This window comes from Pongo pygmaeus, chromosome 1 (assembly GCF_028885625.2).
Source record: "Pongo pygmaeus isolate AG05252 chromosome 1, NHGRI_mPonPyg2-v2.0_pri, whole genome shotgun sequence".
Taxonomy (NCBI): domain Eukaryota; kingdom Metazoa; phylum Chordata; class Mammalia; order Primates; family Hominidae; genus Pongo; species Pongo pygmaeus.
Window position 1 is genome coordinate 182,174,270 of NC_072373.2, and position 12,940 is coordinate 182,187,209.

Below are 12,940 nucleotides of genomic sequence, written 5' to 3' on the forward strand. Positions count from 1 at the left end.
ATCCTGTCATTATGATGTTAGCTGGTTATTTTACTCGTTAGTTGATGCAGTCTCTTCCTAGTCTCGACAGTCTTTACATTTTGGCATGATTTTGCAGTGGCTGGTACCGGTTGTTCCTTTCCATGTTTAGTGCTTCCTTCAGGAGCTCTTTTAGGGCAGGCCTGGTGGTGACAAAATCTCTCAGCATTTGCTTGTCTGTAATGTATTTTATTTCTCCTTCACTTATGAAGGTTAGTTTGGCTGGATATGAAATTCTGGGTTGAAAATTCTCTTCTTTAAGAATGTTGAATACTGGCCCCCACTCTCTTCTGGCTTGTAGGGTTTCTGCCGAGAGATCCGCTGTTAGTCTGATGGGCTTCCCTTTGAGGGTAACCCGACCTTTCTCTCTGGCTGCCCTTAACATTTTTTCCTTCATTTCAACTTTGGTGAATCTGACAATTATGTGTCTTGGAGTTGCTCTTCTCGAGGAGTATCTTTGTGGCATTCTCTGTATTTCCTGAATCTGAATGTTGGCCTGCCTTGCTAGATTGGGGAAGTTCTCCTGGATAATATCCTGCAGAGTGTTTTCCAACTTGGTTCCATTCTCCCCATCACTTTCAGGTACACCAATCAGACGTAGATTTGGTCTTTTCACATAGTCCCACATTTCTTGGAGGCTTTGCTCGTTTCTTTTTATTCTTTTTTCTCTAAACTTCCCTTCTCACTTCATTTCATTCATTTCATCTTCCATGGCTGATACCCTTTCTTCCATTTGATCGCATTGGCTCCTGAGGCTTCTGCATTCTTCACGTAGTTCTCGAGCCTTGGTTTTCAGCTCTATCAGCTCCTTTAAGCACTTCTATGTATTGGATATTCTAGTTATACATTCTTCTAAATTTTTTTCAAAGTTTTTAACTTCTTTGCCTTTGGTTTGAATATCCTCCCGTAGCTCGGAGTAATTTGATCGTCTGAAGCCTTCTTCTCTCAGCTCGTCAAAGTCATTCTCCGTCCAGCTTTGTTCCGTTGCTGGTGAGGAACTGTGTTCCTTTGGAGGAGGAGAGGCACTGGTTTTTAGAGTTTCCAGTTTTTCTGCTCTGTTTTTTCCCCATCTTTGTGGTTTTATCTACTTTTGGTCTTTGATGATGGTGATGTACAGATGGGTTTTTGGTGTGGATGTCCCTTCTGTTAGTTTTCCTTCTAACAGACAGGACCCTCAGCTGCAGGTCTGTTGGATTACCCGGCCAGCCGTCTGAGGTGTCAGTCTGCCCCTGCTGGGGGGTGCCTCCCACTTAGGCTGCTCGGGGGTCAGGGGTCAGGGACCCACTTGAGGAGGCAGTCTGCCCGTTCTCAGATCTCCAGCTGCGTGTTGGGAAAACCACTGCTCTCCTCAAAGCTGTCAGACAGGGACATTTAAGTCTGTAGAGGTTACTGCTGTCTTTTTGTTTGTCTGTGCCCTGCCCCCGGAGGTGGAGCCTACAGAGGCAGGCAGGCCTCCTTGAGCTGCGATGGGCTCCACCCAGTTCAAGCTTCCCAGCTTCTTTGTTTACCTAAGCGAGCCTGGGCAATGGCGGGCGCCCCTCCCCCAGCCTCGCTGCCACCTTGCTGTTTGATCTCAGACTGCTGTGCTAGCAATCAGGGAGACTCCGTGGGCGTAGGACCCTCTGAGCCAGGTGCGGGCTATAATCTCCTGGTGCACCGTTTCCTAAGCCCGTCGGAAAAGCACAGTATTCGGGTGGGAGTGGCCCGATTTTCCAGGTGCCGTCTGTCACCCCTGGAAAGGGAACTCCCTGACCCCTTGCGCTTCTGAGTGAGGCAATGCCTCGCCCCTGCTTTGGCTGGCGCACGGTGCGCTCACCCACTGACCTGCGCCCACTGTCTGGCACTCCCTAGTGAGATAAACATGGTACTTCAGATGGAAATGCAGGAATCACCCGTCTTCTGCGTCGCTCACGCTGGGAGCTATAGACCGGAGCTGTTCCTATTCGGCCATCTTGGCTCCTCCCCGGTGTATATGTGCCACATTTTCTTAATCCAGTCTATCATTGTTGGACATTTGGCTTGGTTCCAAGTCTTTGCTATTGTGAATAGTGCTGCAGTGAACATACGTGTGCATGTGTCTTTATAGCAGCATGATTTATAATCCTTTGGGTATATATCCAGTAATGGGATGGCTGGGTCATATGGTATTTCTAGTTCTAGATCCCTGAGGAATCGCCACACTGACTTCCACAATGGTTGAACTAGTTTACAGTCCCACCAACAGTGTAAAAGTGTTCCTATTTCTCCACATCCTCTCCAGCACCTGTTGTTTCCTGACTTTTTAATGATCGCCATTCTAAGTGGTGCAAGATGGTATCTCATTGTGGTTTTGATTTGCATTTCTCTGATGGCCAGTGATGGTGAGCATTTTTTCATGTATTTTTTGGTTGCATAAATGTCTTCTTTTGAGAAGTGTCTGTTCATGTCCTTTTCCCACTTGTTGATGGGGTTGTTTGCTTTTTTCTTGTAAATATGTTTGAGTTCATTATAGATTCTGGATGTTAGCCCTTTGTCAGATGAGTAGATTGCAAAAATTTTCTCCCATTCTGTAGGTTGCCTGTTCACTCTGATGGTAGTTTCTTTTGCAGTACAGAGAAGCTCTTTAGTTTAATGAGATCCCATTTGTCAATTTTGGCTTTTATTGCCATTGCTTTTGGTGTTTTAGACATGAAGTCCTTGTCCGTGCCTATGTCCTGAATGATCGCCATTCTAACTGGTGCAAGATGGTATCTCATTGTGGTTTTGATTTGCATTTCTCTGATGGCCAGTGATGGTGAGCATTTTTTCATGTGTCTTTTGGCTGCATAAATGTCTTCTTTTGAGAAGTGTCTGTTCATATCCTTCGCCCACTTTTTGATGGGGTTGTTTGTTTTTTTCTTGTAAATTTGTTGGAGTTCATTGTAGATTCTGGATGTTAGCCCTTTGTCAGATGAGTAGGTTGCAAAAATTTTCTCCCATTTTGTAGGTTGCCTGTTCACTCTGTTGGTAGTTTCTTTTGCTGTGCAGAAGCTCTTTAGTTTAATGAGATCCCATTTGTCAATTTTGGCTTTTGTTGCCATTGCTTTTGGTGTTTTAGACATGAAGTCCTTGCCCGTGCCTATGTCCTGAATGGTATTGCCTAGGTTTTCTTCTAGGGTTTTGATGGTTTTAGGTCTAACGTTTAAGTCTTTAATCCATCTTGAACAAATTTTTGTATAAGGTGTAAGGAAGGGATCCAGTTTCAGCTTTCTACATATGGCTAGCCAGTTTTCCCAGTACCATTTATTAAATAGGGAATCCTTTTCCCATTTCTTGTTTTTCTCAGGTTTGTCAAAGATCAGATAGTTGTAGATATGTGGCATTATTTCTGACGGCTCTATTCTGTTCCATTGATCTATATTTCTGTTTTGGTACCAGTACCATGCTGTTTTCGTTACCGTAGCCTTGTAGTATAGTTTGAAGTCAGGTAGCGTGATGCCTCCAGCTTTGTTCTTTTGGCTTAGGATTGACTTGGCAATGCGGGTTCTTTTTTAGTTCCATATGAACTTTAAAGTAGTTTTTTGCAATTCTGTGAAGAAAGTTATTGGTAGCTTGATGGGGATGGCATTGAATCTGTAAATTATGGGCAGTATGGCCATTTTCACGATATTGATTCTTCCTACCCATGGGCATGGAATGTTCTTCCATTTGTTTGTATCCTCTTTTATTTCACTGAACAGTGGTTTGTAGTTCTCCTTGAAGAGGTCCTTCACGTCCCTTGTAAGTTGGTTTCCTAGGTATTTTATTCTCTTTGAAGCAATTGTGAATGGGAGTTCACTCATGATTTGGCTGTTTGTTCTTGGTGTATAAGAATCCATGTGATTTTTGCACATTGATTTTGTGTCCTGAGCAGCTTAACGAGATTTTTGGCAGACGATGGGGTTTTCTAGGTATGTAATCATGTCATCTGCAAACAGGGACAATTTGACTTCCTCTTTTCCTAACTGAATACCCTTTATTTCCTTCTCCTGCCTGATTGCTGTTGCCAGAACTTCCAACACTACGTTGAAAAGGAGTGGTGAGAGAGGGCATGCCTGTCTTGTGCCAGTTTTCAAAGGGAATTCTTCCAGTTTTTGCCCATTCAGTATGATATTGGCTGTTGGTTTGTCATAGATAGCTCTTATTATTTTGAGATACGTCCCATCAATACCTAATTTATTGAGAGTTTTTAGCATGAAGGGTTGTTGAATTTTGTCAAAGGCCTTTTCTGCATCTATTGAGATAATCATGTGGTTTTTGTCTTTGGTTCTGTTTATATGCTGGATTACGTTTATTGATTTGCGTATATTGAACCAGCCTTGCATCTCAGGGATGAAGCCCACTTGATCATGATGGATAAGCTTTTTGATGTGCTGCTGGATTCAGTTTTCCAGTATTTTATTGAGGATTTTTGCATCAATGTTCATCAAGGATATTGGTCTACAATTCTCTTTTTTTGTTGTTTCTCTGCTAGATTTTGGTATCAGGATGATGCTGGCCTCATAAAATGAATTAGGGAGGATTCCCTCTTTTTCTATTGATTGGAATAGTTTCAGAAGGAATGGTAGCAGCTCCTCCTTGTACCTCTGGTAGAATTCGGCGGTGAATCCGTCTGGTCCTGGACTTTTATTGGTTGGTAAGCTATTAATTATTGCCTCATTTTCAGAGCCTGTCATTGGTCTATTCAGAGATTCAACTTCTTCCTGGTTTAGTCTTGGGAGGGTGTATGTGTTGAGGAATTTATCCATTTCTTCTAGATTTTCTAGTTTATTTGCGTGGAGGTGTTTATAGTATTCTCTGATGGTAATTTGTCTTTCTGTGAGATCGGTGGTGATATCCCCTTTATCATTTTTTATTGTATCTATTTCATTCTTCTCTCTTTTCTTCTTTATTAATCTTGCTAGTGGTCTATCAGTTTTGTTGACCTTTTTAAAAAACCAGCTCCTGGATTCATTGATTTTTTGAAGGGTTTTTTTGTCTTTATCTCCTTCAGTTTTGCTCTGATCTTAGTTATTTCTTGCCTTCTGCTAGCTTTGAATGTGTTTGCTCTTGTTTCTCTAGTTCTTTTCATTGTGATGTTAGGGTGTGAATTGTAGATCTTTCCTGCTTCTTCTTGTGAGCATTTAGTGCTATAAATTTCCCTCTACACAGTGCTTTAAATGTGTCCCAGAGATTCTGGTATGTAGTGTCTTTGTTCTTGTTGGTTTCAAAGCACATCTTTATTTCTGCCTTCATTTCATTATGTACCCAGTAGTCATTCAGGAGCAGGTTGTTCAGTTTCCATGTAGTTGAGTGGTTTTGAGTGAGTTTCTTAATCCTGAGTTCTAGTTTGATTGCACTGTGGTTTGAGAGACAGTTTGTTATAATTTCTGTTCTTTTACATTTGCTGAGGAGTGCTTTACTTCCAACTATGTGGTCAGTTTTGGAATAGGTGTAGTGTGGTGCTGAAAAGAATGTATATTCTGTTGATTTGGGGTGGAGAGTTCTGTAGATGTCTATTAGGTCTGCTTGGTGCAGAGCTGAGTTCAATTCCTGGATATTCTTGTTAACTTTCTGTCTTGTTGATCTGTCTAATGTTGACAGTGGGGTGTTAAAGTCTCCCATTATTATTGTGTGGGAATCTAAGTCTCTTTGTAGGTCTTTAAGGACTTGCTTTATGAATCTGGATGCTCCTGTGTTGGGTGCATATATATTTAGGATAGTTAACTCTTCTTGTTGAATTGATACCTTTACCATTATGTAGTGGCCTTCTTTGTCTCTTTTGATCTTTGTTGGTTTAAAGTCTGTTTGATCAGAGACTAGGATTGCAACCCCTGCTTTTTTTTGTTTTCCATTTGCTTGGTAGATCTTCCTCCGTCCGTTCATTTTGAGCCTATGTATGTCTCTGCACGTGAGATGGGTTTCCTGAATACAGCACACTGATGGGTCTTGACTCTTTATCCAGTTTGCCAGTCTGTATCTTTTAATTGGAGCATTTAGCCCATTGACATTTAATGTTAATATTGTTATGTGTGAATTTGATCCTGTCATTATGATGTTATCTGGTGATTTTGCTCATTAGTTGATGCAGTTTCTTTTTAGCCTCGATGTTCTTTACAATTTGGCATGTTTTTACAGTGGCTGGTACTGGTTGTTCCTTTCCATGTTTAGTGCTTCCTTCAGGAGCTCTTTTAGGCGAGGCCTGGTGGTGACAAAATCTCTCAGCATTTGCTTGTCTGTAAAGCATTTTATTTCTCCTTCACTTATGAAGCTTAGTTTGGCTGGATATGAAATTCTGGGTTCAAAATTCTTCTCTTTAAGAATGTTGAATGTTGGCCCCCACTCTCTTCTGGCTTGTAGAGTGTCTGCCGAGAGATCCGCTGTTAGTCTGATGGGCTTCCCTTTGAGGGTAACCCGACCTTTCTCTCTGTCTTCCCTTAACATTTTTTCCTTCATTTCAACTTTGGTGAATCTGAAAATTATGTGTCTTGGAGTTGCTCTTCTCGAGGTGTATCTTTGTGCCTTTCTCTGTATTTCCTGAATTTGAATGTCGGCCTATATTGCTAGACTGGGGAAGTTCTCCTGGATAATATCCTGCAGAGTGTTTTCTAACTTGGTTCCATTCTCCCTGTCACTTTCAGGTACACCAGTCAGACGTAGATTTGGTCTTTTCACATAGTCCCATATTTCTTGGAGTCTTTTCTCGTTTCTTTTTATTATTTTTTCTCTAAACTTCTCTTCTCATTTCATGTCATTCATTTGACCTTCCATCACTGATACCCTTTCTTCCAGTTGATTGAATCAGCTACTGAGGCTTGTGTATTCGTCGCATTTGTCTCTTGCTGTGGTTTTCAGCTCCATCAGGTCCTTTAAGGACTTCTCTGCATTGGTTATTCTAGTTAGCCATTCGTCTAATCTTTTTTCAAGGTTTTTAAGTTCTTTGCCATGGGTTTGAACTTCCTCCTTTAGCTCAGAGTAGTTTGATCATCTGAAGCCTTCTTCTCTCAACTTGTCAAATTCTTTCTGCATCTAGCTTTGTTCCGTTGCTGGTGAGGAGCTGCGTTCCTTTGGAGGAGGAGAGGCGCTCTGATTTTTAGAATTTTCAGTTTTTCTGCTCTGTTTTTTCCCTCATCTTTGTGGTTTTATCTACCTTTGGTCTTTGATGATGGTGATGTACAAATGGGGTTTTGATGTGGACGTCCTTTCTTTTCGTTAGTTTTCCTTCTAACAGACAGGACCCTCAGCTGCAGGTCTGTTGGAGTTTGCTGGAGGTCCACTCCAGACCCTTTTTGCCTGTGTATCTGCACTGGAGGCTTCAGAACAGCAGATCTTGGTGAACAGCAAATGTTGCTGCCTGATCTTTCCTCTGAAAGTTTTGTCTCAGAGGAGTACCCAGCCATGTGAGGTGTCAGTCTGCCCCTACTGGGGGTGCCTCCGAGTTAGGCTACTCGGGGGTCAGGGACCCACTTGACGAGGCATTCTGTCCATTCTCATCTCCAGCTGCGTGCTGGGAGAACCACTACTCTCTTTAAAGCTGTCAGTCAGGGACATTTAAGTATGCAGAGGTTTCTGCTGCCTTTTGTTTGGCTATGCCCTGCCCCCAGAGGTGGAGTCTACAGTGGCAGATAGTCCTCTTTGAGCTGCGGTGGGCTCCACCCAGTTTGAGCTTCCCGGTTGCTTTGTTTACGTACTCAAGCCTGGGCAATGGCGGGTGCCCCTCTCCTAGCCTCGCTGCCGTCTTGCAGTTAGATCTCAGACTGCTGTGCTAGCAATGAGCGAGGCTCCGTGGGTGTAGGACCCTCCAAGCCAGGCGCAGGATACAATCTCCTGGTGTGCGGTTTGCTGAGACCATTGGAAAAGCACAGTATTAGGGTGGGAGTGACCCGATTTTCCAGGTACTGTCTGTCACCCCTTTCCTTGGCTAGGAAAGGGAATTCCCTGACCCCTTGTACTTTCCGGCTGAGGCGATGCCTCGCCCCGCTTTGGCTCACGCTCGGTGCACTGCACTCGCTGTCCTGCACCCGCTGTCTGACAATCCACAGTGAGATGAACCCGGTACCTCAGTTGGAAATGCAGAAATCATTTGTCTTCTGCATCGCTCACACTGGGAGCTGTAGTCTGGAGGTGTTCCTATTCGGCCATCTTGGCTCCCTCAGCTTTTTTAATTTAAGTTTTTTTGATTAGTAATTCAGTCTCTTTCTTTGTTATAGGTGTATTCAGATTCCCTGTTTCTCTTTGGATCTGTTTAAATAGTTTTTATCTTTCTAGTAATTTGTTCTTTTATTTATAGATACCACTGTAGACAATTCTATAATTATTTTGGTGTACAATTATTTCACATATTTCCTTATTATCCTTTTTATTTCTGTAAGATCTCTAGTAATGTCCCATTTTTCATTCCTGATTTTAGTAATTGGAACCTTTGTCTAACTATAACATTGCCAAATGTTTTATGATTTCAAAGAAGCAACTTTGGTTTTCATTGGTTTTATCCAGTTTTCTATTCTTGATCTCATTTATTTCCATTCTAATGTTTGTATTTTACTTGTTTTGGATTTGGTTTTATGTTCTTTTTCTAGTTTTTGAAGTAAAAGCTTTGGGTTATTGATTTGAGGTCTTCTGTTTTTCATGTAGGTGTTTATAGCCATGTTCCTCTAGAAGCACTGCCTCATTTTCATTATTAAGTTTTATATGTTTTGTTATAATTTAAATTTCTCTTGAAGTATTTTCTAGTGCCCCTTGTCCTGTTTTATTTCATCCACTGATCATTTAATACTATATTGTTTGATTTCTACATATTTATTAATTACCCAACTTTTCTTCTGCTATTATTCTCTAATTTCATGTTATTGTGGCCAGGTAACATATTTTATATGATTTCAGTTCTTTCAAATTCATTGAAACTTGTTTTATAGCCTAAAATTCCTGGAGAATTTTTCATATGCACTTGAAAAGAATATGTATTTTGCTATTTTTGGGTGGAATGTTACATAGATGTTGTTCCGTCTAGTTGATTTATATTGTTGTTAGGTCTTCCATTTACTGGTTGATCTTCTGCCTGATTGTTCTGTTCATTGTTGAAAAATGAAGTATTGTTGTCTTCGAACTGTACACACATCCTCTTGTTTCTGTTTTCTCTAGGGAATCCTGACTAATACACCATGAAAGTAAAAAACTGCTTGGGGCCAGAGTCCTAGGGGGCTCTCACAAGTTCATACACTTTATCTCTAGAAACTCAAGCAAATGCTTTAGCATGAAAAACAGCTAAATATTGGTAGGGACAGTAAGTTTTATGGCATTTTAACTTGACCTAGTCCCATCTCCTGCTCTCTAGCTGCATAGTAGTCTTGATAACCAACATGCCACAATCTCAGTGAAAACCAAAATTTTGGCAGGCACTGTCAGAGGTAAAATAAAGTTAGGGTTTCTTCAAAGACCATTCCCAGAGAATTGTAATTACTTGACTTGCTGGAGATTGCCTGGAAGACCCCACTTTGAGTGAGAGCTTTCCCAGTGCAAAATCTTTGCCCTGGAGGGCATTTTTAAAAGAAATAATTACAGGCAATTGTTAAACCTCATTGCAAACTGAAATGGTGTATAGCCATTGAATTAAACATTAGACCAATCAAAAACCTTCAAAGAAAAAGCTGAGTGTGTCCATAGGGGGCTTTGAAAAGCTACCACATATTCCTGGGATTTTAGAAGACCACTCATATTTGTAGGACTGTGTGTATGTCCAAGGCTATGTACTTGATTAGAAAAGACAAGAAGGCCCTTAGCTTTCAATTCCAGCCTACCTTAAGCCTCTGCATAAAGAAGAAGTTACGGCTTAGGCTAAAAGTGTTGAAAGTGTACTCTCCACATACAGAGCTGCTCAGCAAACACTGGGAGACTTAATGGTTCTAAGGGTTTATAGAAATGTCTGTCTGATCATTACTTGATGACTCAGCTAACAGAATAGAGATATCAGTGATCACCCACAAAAAGGAATGTTTACTTTGCAGAACTAAGTCAGAAAATCACTATGCTAATAACTGGAATAAACAACAACAGTAAACAGTGGAAATGGAGAAAACAATGAATAGAAACTGTCCTTGAGGATCCTACACATTGGACTCACTAGACAAAGACCATAAATCAGTTATGTTAAATATAGTTATTCAAAGAACCAAAAGAAAGCATTTATAAAGAAATAAAGTGTTAGAATTATGTCTCATAAAGTATAAAATTCCAATCAAAAGTTATAAACTATTTTTTAAATAACCAAATAAAAATTCTGAAGTTGACAAGTACATATTCAGAAATGAAAATTTTTTGAAATGAAAAACTCCAGAAATGAAAAATTTATTAGAAGGACTCATTAGCACCCTACGAGCAGGCAGAAGAAAATATTATTGGACTTGAAGACAAGTCAAATGAGATAACTCAGTGTGAGGAACAGAAAGAAGAATAAAAATAATGAACACATATGGATTTGCGAGATACCATTAAGCATGCCAACATAGCTGTAATAAGAATTCCAGAAAAAGAGGGAGAAAGGAAGGGACAGAAGGAATATTTGGAGAAATAATGGTACTTGCCAAATTGAAGAAAATTATTATCTAAGGATCTCAATAAACTCTTAAGTAGGATAAACACAAATAGATCCACACTTCAGACTCATTATAAACCATAAGTCTGAAGCCAAAGATAAACCTGGCATTGTGGCAAGTACCTATAATCCCTAATACTCAGAAGGTTGAAATGGGAGTCACTTGAGCCCAGGAGTTCAAGGCTACAGTGAGCTATGATTTCGCCACTGCATTTCAGCCTGGGTGACAGAGTTAGACCCTATATCTAGAAAAAAAGTGTTTTGAAAAAAGCCGAAGACAAAAAGAGAATCTTAAAGCAGCAAGGGAGAAGGGATTCATCATATAAATGTGTTCCTCAGTAAGACTTAAAACTGGTTTAAATCAGAAACTGTGGAGTCCAAAAGGCAGTGTAATGATATATTCAATGTACTGAAAAGAAAAGAACTCTCTCAACCATGAATATGCAGCAAAACTGTCTTTCAAAAATATAGAATAACATTCTCAAATAAAACCAGGTTTATCACTAGCAGATCTGCACTACAAGAAATACTAAAAGGAGACCTTCAGGATGAAGTGAAAGGACACTAGACAGTAGCTCAGATTCACATGAAGAAATAAAGAGCAATGATAATGGTAACTAGGTAAATATAAAAGATAGGCTAAATACAGTTTTTGCCAGTAACTCTTTAGTTCTTATATCTGATTTAAGAGATGACCTCACAAAACAATAATTATAAATATTTGTTGGTGGGAACATATTATATAAAGATGTAATTTATGTAAAAATAGCAATTAAAAGAAAAGGGGAGGGATTGTAAACATGTAAGAGCAAAGTTTGCATATCCCGTTGAAATTAAGTTGGTATCATCTAAACTTAGATTCTTCTGTATTAAGATGTTATTTGTAATCCTCATGGAAACTAGTAAGAAAATGTCTCAAAAATATAGTGTATAGGGAATTAAAAATGAACCCTGGAAAATATCTAACACAAAAGAAGGCAACGATGGAGAAATGAAAAAAGACATAGAAAATAGCAAAATGGCAAATGTAAATCATATAGGTATGTAAACATACCTATAGGTAGTTCATGATATTTAAAAAATTAAACACTCCAATTAGGAGGTAGAATTTTGGAGACTGGATAAAAATCATGGTTCTACAATATTCTGTCTACAAGAGATGCACTTTAGATTCAAAGGCACAAATAAGTTCAGTGTAAAACGAAACAAAAGCATACCATTCAACAGCATAAGAGAATTGCAGTGGCTACACAAATATTGGACAAATAGACTTTATGAGAATTTTTTCTTTCTAAATTTCTTACTAAAGACAAATAAAAATATTTTATAATGGCAACAGGGCCAAACCATCAGGAAGATATGACCATTCCAAATATATATGCACTTTAAAGAGATCCCAAGAGTATAAGGAAAAACTGATAGAATAGAAAGAAGAAATAGATATGCAATATAATAGAGACCTCAGTATCCCACATTCACCAGTGGATAGGACAGACAGAAGATAAATAAGGAAATAATTCCTTCCAGATATGTCACATCATATTACTTAAAATTTCCACATGTCAACACAAAATTACAAGATATGCAACAAAGCAAGAAAGACCAATACATTGTTAATAGCTTATAATAAGGTGTGATCCTTGTTGCCTCCTTGTTTGTGAATAACTTGTCCTTTGAAAAAATAATCTATACAGGGACTCTTACAAAAGATGGGTCCTTGTATAGATTATTTTTTCAAAGGGCAAGTTATATATATGAATATAAATATATATGATTATATATAAATATAAATATATATAATTATATATATAAAATATCACAAAATATAGTCTGAAAATTTGAAAAGAATAACCTTTAAGCTAACCTGTTCCTTTTTGTTTCTCAGGTCTGAATTCCCTTATATGATATTCTTGATCTAGATGGGCATCATCACTCTACAGCAATAGTTTTAGTAGTTGTATTTTTACTCCCTTTAAGACAGCTATCCTTTTTATTTCATTTGTTTGCCAAGTCTTTCACACTCACTACAGGCAATTACATTTTCTTTGATAATAGAGTAAATGCTCCACTTCATTGACTTCTCAGAATAGGTAAAAATAAGGAACGTCCAGTAATATGCCCTTCAAGAAAAAGATCTAATAATAAGGAATGGCTGAAAATAAAAGGACAAATATATACCATTAAAGCACTAACTAAAAGAAAGTGGTTGTATCTATATGAATAGTAGACCAAAATAAGTTAAAGGAAAAAAAAGCAGTTATAGAAATAAAGGCTACTTCATAATGATAAAACCAAGAAACTATAACAATTCTAAATTTATATGCATATTTTCTGTGATTTTTAAACAAGCTCTAT

The 12,940-nt window shown here is 39.0% G+C and overlaps 1 protein-coding gene across 9 annotated transcripts in view; it reads left to right on the plus strand.

Annotated features, from left to right (window-relative positions):
• Positions 1–12,940, plus strand: part of SPATA6 (spermatogenesis associated 6) — a 141,914-nt gene that overhangs the window by 119,630 nt on the left and 9,344 nt on the right. The gene's annotated exons all lie outside the window — the stretch shown is intronic.